The following is a 21,744-nucleotide window of genomic DNA, read 5'->3' on the forward strand; positions in this document are numbered from 1 at the left end:
TTAAACAAAACACAAAGCATAGACAAAATCAATCTAAGATCATTAATATTTCGTGATGTGAGATTAACATTAACAGTGCTTCATTCCTTTTCATCTGGAGCACTTGAAAGGAATTCAGACACCTGGATATCTTGTGTGTCTGCCCACGTAGTTTTGTCGAGCGCAAGCTTTACATTGAATATATATTATAATACCATTTTGAAAACGAAACTCCAACCCCTTTTCCAGTCATTCAACGGGGTCAATGATGTATGAAAGCCAAACGAGGTGATGGGCCTTGGAATTATTTGACAGAGTACTAACGTTCCCTCTTTATTTACCTAAAATTGTAAATAGAGTGTACAGAACCATTGGTATTGTACTTAGGAGTATAAATTTTCTGTACGGAGTCTCATATATATATAAACACATTGCGCAAATTGAGAATGTTCAGAAAATATTTCTCAAGGTATTAAAGCAGCAAGGAAGACAGGTGTATATACCCAATAATGATACCATACAACGAAAATTTTTAAATTTTGCGGCCTAGAATTCCTAGGGAAGAATGATGGCATGATATTTATGGCAAAATTGTAAATGGTAGAATAGAACACCTGTAAAATTTCATTTTAGGGCAAAAGTAGCAGAAGGAAAACATTTCAAATTGAAAATATCGTGGTGGTGGTAGTTATTGTTTTAAGAGGAAGTAACTCTAGGCAACCAACCTCTATTAACCCTACTCAGAGGGGTAAAACAAAGGGGGCCGACACTTTGAAAAATGAAGACATTAGCCAAGGAAGGCGTGGAAATTAAAGAGAGGAGCCTGGCACAATTAAGTGAAAGCAATGCCAGGATTCAGATAAGGGCCCCGTAAAGTTAAAACATCTGCTAATGTTAATTCTCCGTTACAACTATGAAGTTCGTATAAAAGATTCACTGGATTTCAGCTTTCCCCCCCTGAGTGTTGTTTGAAAAAAATACATGTTTTTTATTTTCAAAACAGATTAAAATACAAATTTTCACGTCTGTAACAATTTACGTTTCTGAGATAGTTAGACTGAACATATAATATTTTCTAAATTCACCCCCTTTGTCACTCGTGTTCACCTCCCATTAATTGAATTTTCCTAAAACAAAATACTTGTTTCATTTTTTAAAAGGAGATTCTAAATAATAATTTTTACGTCTGTAAACATTTGAATTTTTGAGATACAGATATGCTCATTGAAACAATTCACCCCCCCTACTTTTCACCCCCTTAGCGACGCAATATCCTCCCTTAGTGAGAACCTACACTCTAATATAAATATATCCCCAAATTTCCATTTCGTTCTGTCCAGTCGTCTCGGTACCGCGATAGTCAGTCAGTCAGTCAGTCAGTCAGTCAGTCAGTCAGTCAGTCAGTCAGTCAGTCAGTCAGTCAGTCAGTCAGTCAGTCAGTCAGTCAGTCAGTCAGTCAGTCAGTCAGTCAGTCAGTCAGTCAGTCAGTCAGTCAGTCAGTCAGTCAGTCAGTCAGTCAGTCAGTCAGTCAGTCAGTCAGTCAGTCAGTCAGTCAGTCAGTCAGTCAGTCAGTCAGTCAGTCAGTCAGTCAGTCAGTCAGTCAGTCAGTCAGTCAGTCAGTCAGTCAGTCAGTCAGTCAGTCAGTCAGTCAGTCAGTCAGTCAGTCAGTCAGTCAGTCAGTCAGTCAGTCAGTCAGTCAGTCAGTCAGTCAGTCAGTCAGTCAGTCAGTCAGTCAGTCAGTCAGTCAGTCAGTCAGTCAGTCAGTCAGTCAGTCAGTCAGTCAGTCAGTCAGTCAGTCAGTCAGTCAGTCAGTCAGTCAGTCAGTCAGTCAGTCAGTCAGTCAGTCAGTCAGTCAGTCAGTCAGTCAGTCAGTCAGTCAGTCAGTCAGTCAGTCAGTCAGTCAGTCAGTCAGTCAGTCAGTCAGTCAGTCAGTCAGTCAGTCAGTCAGTCAGTCAGTCAGTCAGTCAGTCAGTCAGTCAGTCAGTCAGTCAGTCAGTCAGTCAGTCAGTCAGTCAGTCAGTCAGTCAGTCAGTCAGTCAGTCAGTCAGTCAGTCAGTCAGTCAGTCAGTCAGTCAGTCAGTCAGTCAGTCAGTCAGTCAGTCAGTCAGTCAGTCAGTCAGTCAGTCAGTCAGTCAGTCAGTCAGTCAGTCAGTCAGTCAGTCAGTCAGTCAGTCAGTCAGTCAGTCAGTCAGTCAGTCAGTCAGTCAGTCAGTCAGTCAGTCAGTCAGTCAGTCAGTCAGTCAGTCAGTCAGTCAGTCAGTCAGTCAGTCAGTCAGTCAGTCAGTCAGTCAGTCAGTCAGTCAGTCAGTCAGTCAGTCAGTCAGTCAGTCAGTCAGTCAGTCAGTCAGTCAGTCAGTCAGTCAGTCAGTCAGTCAGTCAGTCAGTCAGTCAGTCAGTCAGTCAGTCAGTCAGTCAGTCAGTCAGTCAGTCAGTCAGTCAGTCAGTCAGTCAGTCAGTCAGTCAGTCAGTCAGTCAGTCAGTCAGTCAGTCAGTCAGTCAGTCAGTCAGTCAGTCAGTCAGTCAGTCAGTCAGTCAGTCAGTCAGTCAGTCAGTCAGTCAGTCAGTCAGTCAGTCAGTCAGTCAGTCAGTCAGTCAGTCAGTCAGTCAGTCAGTCAGTCAGTCAGTCAGTCAGTCAGTCAGTCAGTCAGTCAGTCAGTCAGTCAGTCAGTCAGTCAGTCAGTCAGTCAGTCAGTCAGTCAGTCAGTCAGTCAGTCAGTCAGTCAGTCAGTCAGTCAGTCAGTCAGTCAGTCAGTCAGTCAGTCAGTCAGTCAGTCAGTCAGTCAGTCAGTCAGTCAGTCAGTCAGTCAGTCAGTCAGTCAGTCAGTCAGGACATGTTATTTTACATATATAAGTTTAGATTATTATTACAACTATTATTTTATCACAGTTCATCTCAGCGACCATGAAAACTACGGATCGACACTAATATTGGTCTTTTTCGATAATCTAGAAAACTTGATTTAACGTTGCCATGATTGCGGCGGGTCACTTCTTCAGCCGATTCCTAGAGCCGGGGTACTGAGGTGCCAATATCTCGAAAACGGTTGGTTTTAGGGCCTTAAAATGTGGTTTCTGGGTCCCGTAGGAACATACCGTGGTTTGTTCCTCGCATCGCGAGGCTTCAAATGAGCTAAGTCTCGCCCTTGTACGACAGATTCGATATTTCGCCTATATTAGTCTATTGTGATGTGCCAAAGGGCCTAAATCTAGGGAATGGCGAGGGCTTAACATGTCGAACCACTTCCATAACCCTCTCAGGTGCAATAAGAACAAAGTATGAAATTTTCAGCGAAATCCGTGCAGTTGTTTTTGAGACAATGGACTACGAACAAACAAACATTCATTTTTATATATAAGATTTATTGGATTTACTTCCCACTAACTACATTTTTAGGTTTTCGGAGACGCAGAGGTGCCGGAATTTAGTCCCGCATCAGTTCTTTTACGTGTCAGTAAATATACCGACACTAGGCTGACGTATTTGAGCACCAGGGTCGAACTTGCCAAGTAGAGATCAGAAGGCCAGCGCCTCAAACGTCTGTGCCACTCAACCCAGCAATAAATAAATAAATAAATAAATAAATAAATAAATAAATAAATAAATAAATAAATAAATAAATAAATAAATAAATAAATAAATAAATAAATAAATAAATAAATAAATAAATAAATAAATAAATAAATAAATAAATAAATAAATAAATAAATAACACTATATCAGAGATTTCTGTTACGCTTTTTCTGAAACAAATTAGTCGTATGAATATGTCGTAACATTTTGGATCACATAATGATCAGTAAGGCCCGGATTTTTATGCAGTAACAGGTTAGATTGCAAACTAATTTGTTTTGTAGGCAGTGTCAGCCACCCGCTCTTCCATAGTGTAGCAACAGTAACATAAATTATAGGGGTCCTGATGGGCTGTACCCCTAAAATTTATGCAAACCCCATAGCATAATCGTTGTGAAGGTAGACTATACTTGCTACTCGTTTCAGTAAGTTTGCATTCTAACCTATTAACGCATAAAAATCCGGGCTCTAATGATCAGTTTTGTTTTATTACGGTATACATTTTGTGTGGTTATTGATCCACACATGTTCATTCAAAGAACACCGCAATATCACATTCAATAGATCAACAGGACTAACACAAAGCAACTTTTTCAATAATTTGTTTAACACAGTTTCAAATACACTGTCAGTATTTTGAAACTCTTGTTTTAATGGCAACATCTGCCAATAATGCCGCGTGCATGTGATTCTGACTGGTGTTAACTCTATAGTTAGACAGGAACAAACGATATAGAGATATATCAAAAGCCTTATTTTATGTGCGATTTTTTTTTCGAAATTTGGACTTAGCATCAATGGAAACAGGTTGTGCTTTGTGGCGAATTATCACTGATTGTATTACTGTATTAATTTACTGACACACATACGCAGTGGTGGGGATTAAAATTGATCAATAGCAGCCATAATTAGAAAATTAACATGGATATCATTCACTGATTCCAATGAATGGATATCTTAATTCTAGATTACTGAATAGGGAACCAAAAATAATGATTTACAAGGCCTTACAGCTCGGATTTGTAGACTATAATAAGCTCACGGGACGAAATATCAACCACCCTAGTGTGCACGCACAGATGGATCGTTAATCCTGTACAGATGGCGCAGTGATCGAGTCCCGTGCTCAACCGCACGCACACTGCCTCTACGCGTGTGTAAGACAGTAGCGATGCGTAACATGCGTAGATGTAAAAATGTGACAGAGTGGCAAAAAGGGGAAATTGTGTATGGCCGTGCCCATGGTGGCCATACGGCGCAGATGAAATACTGGATTTGTTGGTGTTTCGCAGCGGACTGTCAAGCAGTGGTGTACTATGAGTAGCTGTGAAGCACGACGTCAGAATTCTAACCAGAAATAGGTTCTGACTTAGAAGGACCGGAGACGCGTTTCACGGCTTGTGAATCAAAATCGTTTCTAAACCCGACTGGAATTGCTGTAGTCAGTGAATGAAGGTCCACCCCAACCTGATAGCGGGAGAACATTGCGGCGGGAACTGCTTGTAACGAACAATTATTTGAGTAAGACACCTCGCAACAGGCACATAAATCTATGCGTCTTCAACGGGCTAGAAATCATTGAACGTGGACAGCAGCTGACTGGCGGAACGCAATGTGATAGGACGAATCACATTTTTTGTTTGTATTCCATTGAAGCACGTCGTCGAGTGCGCCGTAAGCGAAATTATGTATTTCATCCTGGACAGATTGAAGCCTGACGTGGGTCTTTGATGTTTCGGGAGTGTTTTTCATACCAAGGAGTGGGCCTGCTCTCTGAGGTGACCAGTAACATGAACCAGTATGTTTATTTAAACATTCTGAATGATCAGGTGTTGCCTTCCCGTCAATGTATGCATGAGGATTATGCTATTGGTATCCCGATTTTTTAAATATGACAACAACAAAGTCCATCGGGCTGGGCGAATAAGTTATGTGACTGGTTTTATGAACACTCCCCAACTCTATTACATCTCTCGTGGCCTACAAAATCACCTGACTTGAACCCCATTAAAAATCTGTGGGACGTGTTGGAACAGCGAGTAAAGCGCCGACATCAGCAACCCCGCAATTTGGTGGATTTGCGCTATCGAATCTTCAGCGAGTGGCTTAATCTGGATACTATTTGCCTGCATAACCTTGTGGACTCAGTTCCTAACAGAATCCAGGCGGTTATCAATTCTCGAGATGGAGTTAGATGGTATTAAATGATGCTTGTAATTATTTCTTCTGGGGTGACTCATTTTTGTCCGGTGTGCTTAGGTTACTGAGGTGAGTAAGAAGTGTACTCCAACCGCAGGACGGTTCTGCTGTGCGATTTACATAAACGTTAGGGGCACAGCCTATTAGAACCCCTAGAATTTATGGTACGTTCGTTACATTTCGGAACAACGGGCTTGTCGACGCTCCCCAATAGCCAAATTACTGTGCATTCTAACCTATTGTAATAACATATGGCTCTGAAACGTGGCCTCTGTCAACATCTGATGTGAGACACCTTTGTACCTTCCAGAGAAGAATTTTGAGATACGTTTTTGGAACAGGAGAAGGAAATGGTTTGTGGAGAAGACGATTCAACCGTAAGATTAAAAGGTTATTTAAGGAACTCGGTATTCCTAAAGTCATCATGATCAAGCGGCTAGATTTGGCTGTATATGTGCATCGTATCTATGACAGTAGAAGACATGCTGCCAGGATACCGAAATCTCTGAGTCATTCAACCCGGCGGTTGAGAAGAGAAGAGAAGAGAAGAGAAGAGAAGAGAAGAGAAGAGGAGAGTGATAATTCAAATAAATGTTTACTTTCATGATCAGAAAGTAAGAAACATATTTCCACTATAGAAAACAACATTATTCCATAGAGTCAATGATTCCAAAATTGCATATAAAACTATAGCTTTCTATATGAAATGAAGTACAGAAACGTCTTTCTGGATTACTACATTAACGTGAAAACTTTCCCGCTGTGTAGATGTAGTGTGCCTGCCTCTTACACGGAGGGCCCGGGTTAGATTCCTGGCCAGGTGAGGGATTTTAACTTTGATATGAGAGCTGGTTGGAGGTCCATTCAGCGTACGTGATTAAAGTGATTACAATTGAGGAGATATGTGACGGTGAGGTAGTGGCCCCGGCCTAGAAAGGCAAGCATAACGACCGAAAGGATTCGTCGTGCAAAACACTCGATACGTGGTAATCTGCAGGCCTTCGGAATGAGCAGAAACCGCTTGGTAGGCCAAAGCAATTCGGGGCTGTTGCGCCATGGGAGGGCGATATTTATATTGATTGATGCTTGTTGTTTAAATTGGCCTAACATCGAGGTCATCGGCCCCGAATGGTACGAAATGAGATGAAATTAAATGACAACTTAAAATTCCAAGATCCTCCACCGACCAGAATTCAAAGCATGAGGAAGAAGAATGAATGGATGAATGGAGATGAATTTAAAACGATCAGTGGATCCGATCCACAGTGCCTCACATGCACAGAAACTGGCACAAAACAAGAGTATTACTAACCAAGGAACTGCTTCTATAGCACGATGCTGAATCGATTATGCTTATTGTCAAAACGGGTCCATAATCCAGGTCATCAGTCTCTCATAATGGCATTTATCGCTAGGAAAGTAGAACCATGCTATGTGTATTGTTGCGGTACTAATCAAACGTAGCGGAGACTCGCTGTATTCCACACATTATGGTACTATTCACAGGTAGTATAATGCGCACATGTAACACAGACCTATGGTGTTTCGCACATTGCGGCGCTATTTGCAGGCAACGCAAACCTATAAAAGCAACGCAAACCTATGGCGTTCCGCACTTAATACATAAAATCTTCTAGCCGTACATCATATGTTATGATGACTTTTATTTTATTTTATTTTATTTTATGAAAAATCTTTGACGTTACGTCTATTTCTACGAACCGTCTGAGTGTCTCTTGAGGCTTGGTACAAATTTTGTTACTGAACTGTAGAGGTGTGTAGATTTGTATAAAGAACAAACAAACTTACGTTTGATTTTATGTAGGGTGTCCTTGAAAAAGGTTCCAAATTTACATAGCAGACGGCACACAAAAAACTAAGGAAAAAAGTCTTATAATGATTGCTTGAAGAGCCAATATCTTCGGAAATGGCCCGCTACCACTGTCATCAGTGATCACCATGAATTTGATCTACTCTTGACAACATGTGATCGAGGTGAGTGTCATACATTACAATGCAGCCTTCCACCCCACGTCGCACGTAATTCTGTATTTGCTGGAACAGCCCTGGCTGTTGACAGTTGCATCTCAAGCACTGAACACACATCCTCGAAGTGCATCCACATCATTTAAAGAGACCGCATACAACCAAGGTTCTCCACATATCCCTAAAGTAAAAAATCTAAAATGTTAAGGTCAGGTGAACAGGAAGGCCAAGGTATTTGCCCTCCCCGACCAATCCATCGCTCATGGAAGACCCTGCGATGGAAATTGGCTGCATTCCTCATCATGTGATACCATAATACAGCACGCTAGTATGTTTACGACCAATGTTTAGATATGAACGTATTTCCGTCTTCTCTTACATACGGCCCCCCGTAAATTATTGGAACATCGTGATCATTGATGGTGGTGGTAGCGGTACCTAACTACGAGAACCAATATTTATGGGTCCTTTTTTTCTTTTTTTGTTACACGCTACCTGCGCTGTATATATTGTAACATTTTCAATAACACGCTGTAGACACAGATTAAAACGAATAATTAATTTGGAAAATATGTTTTATGAAAGGTCCTATCAATCGGAATTTGGCAGTTAAAGAGTTAATTAAAGTCAGGGTTATGTTCTACCGAGTTCTAGCTGCATCTGATCACACTATCACCGAAAGACCTATCGGAGTCGTTGCGACTGATAACCAGTAGCAGAGGAAGCAAGTGGACCTGTATGGAAATATCCAATTACAGCTCAAAATCGCTTTTATATTCAACAACAAAAGATTCATTATCAGTTCATCGCCATTCCAGTGAAGAGAGCGGAACTTCCCGATGTAATGTTACCATAATTCTTTTCCATTGACAATCACAGAGACGGAAATCGCATTGCGCTTGGAAGAGTAATTTTAACACACTTTGTAATCCATCACCGAGGAAAGGAAGTTTTAATTCCTACGGCTTGTTTCTTCTCTTCTCCTCTCTTTTCTCCCTTCTTTGTTCTGTTAAATCTGAAGATTGCCAATAAAACTGTCAAACACCACCAGGGGAAAGACATTCAACTACTGATTTAATTAAACGTCTGAGAGGAAGGCAATTAGATATCTTTCATAGAAACTGCGTCATCCCCGCTCGAACTTATTCGGAATCTTATTAATCTTGTACGGTCTACCAACGAAGTCCAGAGAGTGCAATAACTTCTTTAGAAACTTGTCATGAATTATATCTTTCGTATATTATCATTGACGTTGTCGAGAAATATACCGACTCAGTTAATGGAGGAAGTTTATTGCTGTGTTTGGTCACCAGATGATACAGGATTCCATGCAGGATTTAGGGAAAAAGGTACGTAGAGAATAGATTAGTATATGCACACTTAGAGAAGGCAGTTGAAAGAGTGAGGTGGCATAAGCTCAAGAAAATAATTAAAAATCACGAAGCTGAATGGAGAGAGAGAGAGAGAGAGAGAGAGAGGACTGATCAAGGAATTGCATTACAACCAAAGAGCAAGAGTGAGAATAGGGGGGGGGGAGTTAATGCTGCTGCTTGTTATTTAAGACGCCTAGCATCTAGGTCATCGTCCCCTGATAGTACGAAATGAGACGAAATGCAATGACAAAATAAAAATCCAAAATCCTCCACTGACGAGAATTCAAAGCGTCAGGACGAAAAATGAACGGATGCTTATGAAGTTAAAATAATCAGTGGAGACGACCCGCAATGCCTCAGTCTCAGAAACTGACGGAAAACAATAATAATGCTGACCAAGAGACTGGTTCTATAGCTCAATACGGAATCGATGATGCTTGAAATCTAAAGGAATCCAAAATATAGGTCATCGGTCTCTCATAATGGTACTTATCGCTTGGAAAGTAGAACCATGATATTTGTCATGGTGCGGTACTAATCAAAAGTGTCGTAGACTCGCGGTATTCCACACATTATGGTACTACTCACAGGTAATGAATTTCGTACAGGTAATACAGACCTATGGTGTTTCACACATAGCGGCGCTATTTACAGGCAACGCAAACCTATAGTTTTTATCACTTAAGTGTACTAACCGCAGGGACTCGTACTATCCCGTGGTGTTCTTATATAGTGTGTACTAATCATAGGCAAGCCAGAACCCTGGTGTCGCTCATATAGTGCTACTAATCACAGGTACCGTAAAAGCCTGACCGCACGGTTGATTGCTACTAATCAAAAACCTATTTGGTACCTAACATAGTGGTACTACGCGCAAGTAATAGCGACCCATGGTGTTCTCCGCGTGGTGGTACTAATCACAAGTAGTTTCATGGTTGTAATCCAATCATCCCTTGGTCGCCCCTTTTAGTCGGCTCTTACGTCAGGCAGGGGATACCGTGGGTGTATTCTTCGTCTTCGTCCCCCACCCACAGGAGGGGAATTAACGGGAGAAATCGGATTAGGGAGAGGAGCTAGTTTAGTTCAAAAATGTTTTATTTTACTTGGCAAGATTAAGGTCTTCAGGCCTTCACTTGAATCTAACCAGGCACTGAAATATGCATATATTACATTATTTTAGTTTATACCAATTATATTAAGTATAAATTAAATTAGTAATAATACAAGAATGATGAGTGATGCGATTAAATGAAAATGAAATAAATTCTATATAATAAAAGGAAAATTCTTGAAAGTAATATCCTACATTTAAAAAAGAGGTGGCACATAAAATTTAATAACTTTTGAAAAACAAAATGGGTAAGAATTTTAAACTAAACTCCTAGAAGGGCATCCATGATAATAGAATGATTGTGAGAAGCAGCATCAAGTTTGTAGATGATTCTTACTGCTGCATAAAATGTCTCCGAAGTGCTTCCTTGAAAGTGCGAATAGAAGGAGGAAGGAGGTTCCACTCACAGCAGGCAATTACTGTGAATGATTTATCATAGATGGTAGTTCAATGGGTAGGTAAAGCAAGGATGGAAATATTAGTACCTCTGGTGTTAAGAATGTAATAAGATGAGAGGTATTTGAAATATGAAGTAACGTAAAATGGCTGTGAATGATGAAGGATTTTATGGAGATGGCACAAGGTGTGCACTGTGTGACGGATTTCTAGTCGGGGCCAAGATAGTTATATGAAGGAGTTACATGGTCATAGTTCCGTAGGTTACAGACCTCACACATGCATTTTGACCACGTTGTAATCTGCTCAATAACGTGCACCCAGCATCTCTATAAATCGTGTCACAATAGTCGAAATGAGGGAAAACCAGAGCTTCTAGCAGCATTTCTTTTTTTTTAGTTTTTCAGGAAATAAGTATTTATACCCGCGCTGTATGTGCAATGCAGAGAATGTTTTCTGAGTGATGTTCGTATTATGCGATTTCCATGACTTATCATCGAAAGTAACGCCTAAGAATTTTACTGACGACGTGAGAGGTATGTTAGCATTCCATAACCTTATAGATAGAATCTCTGGTCTGTTGATCTTCGCGAGTAATTTTGGGTATCCAAGGCTGATGACTTGCGTTTTTGCTGGGTAAGATCACATCTCAAAGACCAAGAAGAAGACGATGTTAGATCCTGATTGATTTTGTCTATGGTCGAAAAATATTAGATCTGGAGATGTGTGGAGGTATATGGTTGCTGCTTTTCACCAACTATCTTCAACCTTGAGTTGGTGTAAATAATTTATGCAATTGAATGCATTCGGTTCGCTAATGATATGACAGTAATATCTGAGAACACTAAGGCCCTCCAAAGAATGTTTAGACAACTAAACAGCACGTGCAAAGAGTATGGAATGAACATAACAAAAGGGAAAGGACATTCATGATACGTGGAAGAAAAGGTGAAACAGCAACAATTCAGATATAGAGAGAAGCTATCGCGCAGGTGAATAAGTTAACGGGGAGGTTGTAAGCCATTTTGGGATAAAATAGTCATTTTAAATTTTTTATGATTTTGATACATGAAATGTGCATGCATTGTTTTTTTCTTAAAAAGTGCCCCAAGCACCATTTAACATCCATTTAAATACCAAAACCGCCACGTCTCGTTTTAGATCTGTTCTTTCAGGCCTGAAAATTGCGGCTTGTTTTGTTTTTCTTTGGGAGTTTTATTTGTTATAGGGTGGGTTTCTAGTAGCGAATATTTAGGAATAACTTAAATACTGTATTTAAGTAGTCCGCCTATTCAATAGGGCTATATATACTATTTATTAAATTTAGAATATGTTTCTTTCCCTAATGGACATCATTAGGTGGAATTAATCACACAATAGATGATACATAAAAAATACATTTACAGATCGGAAAGAAAAGTTTTATGTACAAGGATATTTAAAATAAAATATTTTCAAACTGGATTTAAGTTCCAAGTCATATTGTCAAGAAAATTGATGCGAATTGGTCAATTAGAATTCTTAAGACAAGACAAAGTTCTTAGAACTAGATTTAATAAATTATATATTGAATAGGTGGATCGCTTAAATACAACATTTAAGTTATTCTTAAATATTCACGATTTGATTTTATAGTCAGTACAAGTTTCTATCAAAAACGAAGCTTTTAAAGCTTGTTACTTATAAAATAGGAGGATTTTGTGTGTTGGCCAGCCTGATAAACTGACGCTATCTTGCACTGTGTTGCTGTTTGTCTTTTGTCCTCGTGGTTGTGTGATTTGTATGTAACATTTTGTGTCATCCAGACCAACAAGTATGTTCAAGAAAAGGAAAGTTCCAAATAGTTGTCTGTAGGGTATCAGTTACTGAATATAGATGTTAATGACACACTATTACCCATCTCAATAGCTGCAGTCGCTTAACATTTTCACTCCCAAGTTTTTTAAACCTTATGCATGTCCCATACCAGATGTTTCTTGATGTTTTGACGATGGTTGAAATAGGCAAAAAATAACTTGTATTAGCTACTGGACAGTCATGGTACGACAACATTAGTTTTCTCTTGGCACTTTTACCAGAACTTTACAAATGTTTACAACTTGTTCTACTACAACTTGTCTTCACTACACTCACAAAAGTCAGGCTCACCATTATTCTCTAATATTTCTAAAATATAATCTTCCTTCATGCTTTCTTTACACTTCTGCGCATTCGTCTCAGAAGACAGCTGTGAAAGAAAAGCACAAGACACCTAATTATTGTCAAAATACGGTAAGGCACTTTAGGAATTGTCCGTCGTCTGAACAGAGCATGTGATGAACTACAAAATTACAGCGTCAGACTGGACTCGGAAGTGGAGAAGAGTGCAGTGCTTGAAATCCGAGTTAAATCGTGTTTGGGACAGCGGGAGAGATGCTGACATCCGAGTTAACTCGGGCATGGGATGGAAAAGGTTAAGTGCAGGTAGTATAGAGTATTCGGGGGATAGTTGGTTCGAACACCACCGTCGGCTGGCCTGAAGATTGTTTTCCGTGGTTTACAATTTTCACACCAGGAAAATGCTGGTTCTATACCTTAATTAAGGCCACGGCCGCTTTCCTGTCCCATCGTCGCCATAAGACCTATCTGTGTGGGTGCGACATAAAACAAATTGTAAGAAGAAGGTAAGAAAGTAAGATCAGGAAATAAAGTGTTAAAGATAGTAGATGAATATTGTTACATGGGTAGTGGAATAACTAGTGATGGTCTGATGAAATGCAGACTAGCGAAAAAAAAAAGTATTCCCTTCGAACATTGATATATGAATTACATATTTTTGAAGACTTTCGGCTGGAGCTTGGCATTACATGTTAGTGAAACGTCGACGATAACTAGCTGAGAAAGGAGGAGAATTGTAACACAGCAATACGCAATAGTGATTAGTGATTACATCCCTCCAGATAGGGTTAGCGGCAGGAAGGCCATCCGACTTGAAAACAAGGACCAAATCCACACCAGCGGCTCCACAGATTTGGGATGCTGGTAAGAAGAAGAAGAAGAAGAAGAAGAAGAAGAAGAAGAAGGTAAGTAAAATCCCGTTAAGCCACCTCTGTTACAAGTTTAAAATGTACAAGTTTTGAAATGCGGTGTCGCAGAACAATGCTGAAGGTGGGATGGATAGACAGAATCACGATTTAAGAGATTTGGATAAATTTGACCAGAAGAAGAGATAGAATGATAGGGCACATCTTAAGACACTCAGGACTTGTACAGTTGGTAAAACGGTAGGGGTAGACCAAGACACGAATATGGCAAGCAGATTAGAGCAGATGTGGGATGTAGTATTTACGTAGAAATGAAAAGGTTAGCACAGGATAGGGTGGCTTGGAGGGCTGTATCAAATCAGTATATGGACTGTTGACTCAAACAACAACAACATACATGAATGGACAAGTAAAATGGATTAGTATTCTGAATGATATTCCTCCATGTCTTCCTCTGGTATGTGGTCCTCGGTTGCCGATATCAGCTGCTCTAGAGAACAGGTTTACACGTTTCTCCGGAAAAACATATTGGATTTCTTCTGTTACCTAGGTCGTAAACTAGAAATTTAAGGATCAGAGATAAGTTAAAGCATTGAGGCCTTAGGTTCAGAGGCTACCGGGTTCCATTCCGAGCCGGGTAGGGGATTTTAATCCCATCTGATTAATACTTATGGATCTGGGACTGGGTGTTTGTCTTTGTTACAACACTCTCCTCTTCATTTTCAGGCAAAACACCACACTACCAACCACCACAGCAACACGCAATAGTGATTACATACCTGCAGATAGGGTTGGCGTGAGGAAGGCCATCCGGCATTAAACCACGGACCATATCCGCAAATGCGACACAGTTCATACCTGCGGCTCCATAGCTTTGGAAATGGTAGTAAGAGAATAATGAGAAGAAGAAGAAGGTAATAAAATGTCATTAAACCATCTCTGTTACAAGTTTCTCTCGTAAGTTTTCGGAAAAAACGGTGCCCATATACACGAATACGCGTATTTCTAGATTCATCATCTCCCTCTGCTCGTTAATTTGGTCTGTTCTCACTCCTGACCTTTATGAATTTCTCGAAACCCATTTTCCATATTTTCTATCGATCACTCAGAACATTGCTTCTCGCGTTGGTAAGGATATTTTTAGTCACAGTTTTCACTGCTCCTTCAGATTCTGGAGAAATGGGAAAGGAGTTTGGTTGCTGAAGATAGATCAATCCGAGTCTCCAAGTCAGAGAGAATATCCAATAAGAGAGAATCTCCTACGGCGCTGAGAATTGACCCGAGATCGCTTAGATCAAAGGACAGCTTGGTAGGCAGTTAACCGGGCGCTGGATCCCATTCATCATAATGTGTAAATATTGAAGGGCAATTTTCGGACAGCATACGAGAAGCGTAATATCTTAAGTCCGGATGTGTAAGCAGTAACACGTTAGATTGCAATCTTACTGAGGCGGTAACCGCACAACAGTTCAGCTGTTAGATTTGCATAAACATTAGGAGTTTGGCCCATTAAAACCCCTAGATCTTATGTTACTTGTGGTACAATGCTTAACAACGGGCTAGCCGACACTTCCGAATAGTCAAATCAGTTTGCATGCCTACAAATACGAGTTCTAACAAATCTTTGGCAACAACTTAGGGGAAATGAGCATTATTCGAAACTATTATCAGTCAGTTTTAAGGCTCTCATCCAGATGGCAGATCCTCTATCAGTTGTTTACCTAGTCTTTCCTTAAATGATTTCAAAGATTTTGGAAATTTATCAAATATCTCCCATTATCGCAGTCCCTAATTCCTTTTCCTATAAATGAATATTTCCCCTATTTACCCTCTTGAATTCCAAAGTTATCTTTCCTAGTCTAAACACTCCACTCAAACATATTCGTCCAATAATGTCTTTCCAAGCCATCTCTCTACTGACAGCTCGGAACATGCTGCTTAGTCGACCAGTGTAGGCAAGTCTCTCAAATCCTCCCAGCTCAAACTTTGCAATATTTTCTTCACGCTGCTCTTTTGTTGGAAATCACCCAGAACAAATCAAGCTGCTTTTCTTTGAATTTTTTCTCATGTTCTCGTATCAATTAATTCTGATGAGGATCCCATACACTAAGAACCATAAGCTTACTGGGTTCTTTCCAGGGGCTTGTACGCCCGCTCCTTTTAAATGCCACATGAAGAGATTTGTAACTGTTTATGTGAATACCGCAATAAAGATCTTTACTTATATTAAATGAATGGACGATGAGTTTCAGAACTATAATGCGTTATCAGTGGTACCAATTTGTGCAGAATGTGTAAATAAGGGGACTGTTTGAGACAAACAGAACAGTTGTCGTTATAAAGAAATCCGATCTTGTTTTAAAATGTTAATTGTTCGTGGAGGGGCTGATGACCTTCGATGTTAGGCCCCTTTAAACAACAAGCATCATCATCATCATCATCATCATCATCATCATCATCATCAATTGTTCATGGCATCGACCCTTAGAGATCTTTTGCCATTACTTGCACCGTATGATATGAACCTGCGTGTAATTGGAAATGTGGAAGGAACGTGAAGGACGACACAAACACCCAGTCCGCAGGCCAGGAATATTAATCATTTACAATTAAAAACCCCTGACTTGGCCAAGAATCGAACCTGGGGCCACCGGGTGACACCACGGTGCCGGATAATCCGATTTATAATGTAGATTGTAATTAATATATTTATTTATCTCACTTCGAGTTGAATAGGATCTAGAATAAGTATAAAGCTGCCTCAGAGAATTCGGAGTGAACCTGGGAATACTTAGCTGGTGGATGTTTTAAATTAGTACCCTTGTTCATGTTAAATTCTTTAAGCTTCTTACGCTACCGAATGTTCGCCATTTCTCAGTCGGTCGGGTTACATTCAGCACCAAATCTTCATCCTCCGTTTCTCCATCCACCTCTCCTTTCTTTCCTTCGTTCCATTTTCTTCTCGCAAATCGAATCCCCCTCTCTTATCTAGCACCGAGTAAGTGCTTCCTTTTTACGGAGAAATGAGATTTAAGCTTCCTTACTTTAAGTCGTAAGACTTGAGATCAACTTTGTCTCTGCTCCACACACAAACTTCATTAATGCTCAATGAAAACGCGGAGAGTAAATACGAGCTTGCAAAGAAAGAATTAAAGACAAGCTTAATAAAAGAATTTTGTCTCAAATGTCTACGATGTAATAAAAGTTAAAATAGTAGTATTCCTTGTAATATTTTCCTTCCATGGAATTGCTTGTTGTACTATTGTTGTTGCTGTTTTGGAATTATGTATTGACCTTACTTTATTATAACTTGCAATGTTAAGCTAATAGTAAATTCAACCTATAGTATTGTAATCCATAATGTTAAGTACTGCAAATAATTAAGTTTTGTATGAAATTCTATATGATGATGCTAGATTTATGGTGTTAAACTAGTATTACATCTAGTAATATTTTTTTCCCCATGGAATTGCTTTTTGTACTTGTGTTGTTGTAGTTGTTGGGTAGTTATATTTTTAACTTCATTATCACTTGTATGTTAATCTAGTAGTAAGTTCAACCTATAGTATTGTAAGCCGTAGTGTTAAGCACTGCAAATACTTAAGTTGTGTGCAAATGTGTATATGATGTTGGATTTAGAATGTTAAATTAGAATTATTTCTTGTACTATTTTCTCTTCATGGAATTGCTTATTGTACTCTTGTTTGTTTGTTTGTTTGTTTGTTTGTTTGTTTGTTTGTTAATTATGTTAACTTTACTTTATTATTACACTACTGTAAGAGACCATTGTCAGCAGGATATTTCTCACTAGCGATGCATTTGTTAATAATAATAAAAAGTATATACCTTCGTTGTTCCTGATGATGATGATGATGATGATGCTTGTTTTTTAAAGGGCCTAACATCGTTGTTCCTGCGAGGTCGTTATTGAAATATTTTAGTTTTGAACTACGCCCGATCGTGAAGTGATGCCTACAGTGTAGGCAACAGGGCGTACACTCTTATACTGCAGTCAATAACTTTTTCGACTGACGCCTACAGTGGAGGCAACATGTTGTACACTCGTGTATTACAGTCAATAACCTTTGGACTGGCGCCTACAGTGTAGGCAATACAGCGTACACCTGTGTATGTAGTACAGTCTGTACAGGATGGTAGGAAGAAACGTGAACCGTGTGTGTGTGCGTTAGAGGGTTGGCGGTTGGCCATACTGAGAAATAATTTATAAAAAGTAATTCGATATCACGCGCCATTTTCATTTTTCAACTGCTATTTATCCAATTATATCACTTCGCGGGCGAATTCAAATGGGCAAGGCAACTGAGGCAATTTGAGCAAAGGGAAAATTTTGAGTTCTACCAAAAATGAAATAAATCCGCTAAGGAAACGTTTGAGATGATCAAGTCGAAAACGCCCGAATCACCACGATGGGGAATAGACACGAAAAGGCAGGTCAAAAGACAATGCGATCCTTAACCTGTTAGCGCTAGTCCACGAATATGTTGACTGTAGTAAACTGACTACACTGTGTTGTGTACAATGCAGGCGGAGGCAGTGTTGCCATGTCTCCCGAAACTTCAGGAGGTCATCCGATTTTTTTTGCAACACATCTGAAAATCAGAAAAAACAAAAAATCTACCGAAATTTCTTCTAATCCATATTTAAGGAAAATGAGTGATAATGATTAATGGCGCATAATGTATTTGTGCCGAAAAACTCTTTCCTCGTCCCTCTGCGTGACGTTTTATTGATAACATCACTCGTGAGGTACTTCCCCGCGTTCATCCCTACCTTCTTATTAAACTCAAAACTCACGATTGACTGCATCATTCTAAGGGAAATCCCGACCCGCATATAGAATTCAAAATCTGCATCTTGCTGCGACTTCAAAATTGCCACACGTTTTCTACAATTTCTGCACACTTTTAAGGCGTAAACTCATTAAATTTTTAATGAAACTTTCTGCTCAATGTCACTAATATTATTTTTGCAATTATTTATTTATTTATTTATTTATTTATTTATTTATTTATTTATTTATTTATTTATTTATTTCTTCTTTACGATGAGGCCTGTTAGGGACCATACGTCAATTTCAATTAATCCTTCCTTGTTTCCTCTTTACAGTATTCATTCATCATCTACAGTAAGATTGGGAGGAAGGAGAAGAGGAACAATAGAATGGCCCGAGAGTATATTGTATATGTGTATATATTGTATATATTTCTAATAGTAACATCAAATGGCTATTGCATTCTTTATTTTATTTATATTATAACTTTTCAGTGCTAGAGAAACTACCGAAATTTTAATTAAAACTCCAGAAATGTTTACTGTTAGGAGATCAAAAGAATGCACATGCCCGGTTAGGCGCGGGGCGAAGGGGTTTTCACCAGCAGAGCCAGTGACGCAGTGGTTACCATAGCAACTCCGTTACTATCCAAGCGACTTTATATTATCTTCTACTGGCAGCTCTTCGCTCTTGCCAGTTGTAATCCAGCGAACTGCAAAGCGTGAGTCAATGTTTTCGTGTAGCAGATACGAGCAGATAAGAGACGACCTGCCAGGGCAGAACAGGAAGTTCGTGCTTGCAGGCCACATTCCTCCTCCTAGCATTCTTCTCATCTCTACACAATACGTACAATCTACCGATTTTTGTAGACCTGGCAACACTGGGCGGAGGTCTAAGAAGTCACTGACTGTAGTACACGAGTGTACGTCTGGGTGCCTACACAGTAGGCGCAAGTACACGAACTTATTCACTGTGTTGATTGCGGTAGTATATTAGCTTTGTTCGAGAAACAACATGACTGTTAGAAAATCGAACGCACACACTGGTTATGAAATTTACATCCTTCCAATTACAAATTCCTGGCAGAGGCACAAGAGCGTGACGCTCTAGAACTGGCGAGTTCATTTCAATTCAAGGAAGACGGATGAACTACCTGAAATATTGACTGGACCACTGGAGTTGATCGAGTTTCCATATAGCGGCGAGTGCATTAGCGAGTGCACCAATTACAAACGTGAACGACTCTCGCAAATCATCAGTAACACCATATTTATGTCACAGTGAATGTCGCTCGGTAATATTTCTCTTTGAACTTTAATATTTGGCTGACGGTTTAATTTAGCAAGTAGACGATCACTTAGTAGTAATATCGGCTCACTGCATGTCGCATGCTGCGGCTCCCTCAGTTGTTGTCAATTAATCTTCAGCAAGTTCTGTTTTGTACATGATCACAGAACTGTTGCGGCAAGAAACATACATTTAAGGCGTAAACATAACACATTGAAGATTCAATCCAGTTTTCTACATAGTGTCATCCAAATTTATTTATTATTCCTCTTTACGATGAGGTCCTCTAGGGCCACACGTCAATTTCAACTCGTCCTTCCTGTTGTTTCCTGTTTCATTCTTCCTTGTAATCCTTCCATTCTTAAAACTTCCTCTTTTCATATTTCATTTCCAAGCTTTCCTTGATCTCTTGTATTCTCCTTGTTGTTGACTTTTCTCCAAAAAATACTTGAATATCTGTTTCGTCAATCCAAAAAGTAGCAGCCTTCTTTTTCTTGTTGTTTCTTTTATATTTACTATGTTCTGGTATATTTACTCATTATTTTTTAAATTTCCATTGTTCTGTTTACTTTTGACCTAAGATTTTTCTCACGATTTTTCGATCTAGTACTTGAAGTTTAGCTGAACTATAGTTTGTCAACTAAACAATCACGTACGAAAAGACATTGTGGCCTCAGCACTGTATTGTAGTGCTTTAAGGTTTTTAGATAAATAATTCCTTGTTGTAAAAATTCTTAGTGATGCCATACATTATTTCCATCTTGTGTAACCTTTCTACTACATCAGATATTTCTAACCGATATTTCTGAATAATTTTTTCCAGGTATGAGAATTTCTTTACTTTTTAATTCAACCACTGTGCGTTATCAAACATTTTTTAGCGTTATTTATGTTTCGATTAGTCTACAGAGATTCTCAAGCCTGTTTTGTTGGTTATTTCTTCCAAGGCAATGATTGGTGTTGTTACATCTGTCAGGCTCTCTTATAGTATAGCAAAGACGTTTGCAAAAGCGAGGCAATTAATTTCAACACCTTTGTTTCTTCTCTGATGTTACTTGCGAAATGGTGTGTTCTTTTAATTTTTCATTCCAAATTCTTACAATTTTCTCTAAGATACAGTTGAACAGAATTGGCGATAAGTCATCACCTTGCCGAACACCTGTATTAATCTTGTTAGGGTTTGATATCTCGCCCACAAATTTTAGTTTTGAAACTGTGTAAGAGTTTCCGGTATTGGGTTTTTTAATTTCGATTTCAATCCAGTTATATCTAATATTTCTATATCAACATAATCAAATAACTTCTTAATTTTTTAATTGATTGAGTAATTAATGAATGAATTAAGTTGTACATAGCTCTAATGACGGCAACGGTATAGGGAAGTGCTAGAATCGGGAAAGAAGCGACCTTGGCTTTAATTAATGTTCAGCTCCAGAATGTTCTCGGTGTAAAATTAGGAAACCACGGAAAACCATCTTCAGGGCTGCCAACGGTAGGGTTCACACCCAGTATCTCCCAAATGCAAGCACAGCAACTTGCCCGGTACCGACCGATTCAATTGTGTGTGCATATATATACAAAGTGTTCGGAAGCATCGTGAACAGGGTACACGAGGGTTAGAGGGTTGGTCACACTGATGAATAATTTGATCAGCTGCTGAAATTAGCCAATTACATCGCTCCACGGGCGAGTTTTGCGAGGCGGTGTTACTAAATCTGCACGAGAGACATGCCGGGAAATCCACAACAAACACAAACCTACCATGGCTTTCAGACTGTGCTACCGTGGCGCGATGTTACCGCCTGGGATGTCCGTGTACTAATCCCTTCCCTGGCGAATATTTTTCTTCAATTGGTACTCTCAAGTCGGACTTACCAGGTGTATGCATACGTTTTTGCCGGGTTTTGTAGTAAAAGAACCACGTAATTTGCAACGGAAATTCATTTTTTATTTATTCAAAATATTGTCCATCAGCTTCTACACACTTCGCCCAATTTCAGGTAATTTATGAATACCATGCCAAAAAA

At 39.4% G+C, this 21,744-nt stretch overlaps 1 protein-coding gene across 1 annotated transcript in view; it reads right to left on the bottom strand.

Moving 5' to 3' along the window:
• Positions 1-21,744, bottom strand: part of LOC136884725 (uncharacterized) — a 350,171-nt gene that overhangs the window by 225,881 nt on the left and 102,546 nt on the right. The gene's annotated exons all lie outside the window — the stretch shown is intronic.

The sequence above is a fragment of the Anabrus simplex genome, chromosome 13, assembly GCF_040414725.1.
Source record: "Anabrus simplex isolate iqAnaSimp1 chromosome 13, ASM4041472v1, whole genome shotgun sequence".
Classification (NCBI taxonomy): domain Eukaryota; kingdom Metazoa; phylum Arthropoda; class Insecta; order Orthoptera; family Tettigoniidae; genus Anabrus; species Anabrus simplex.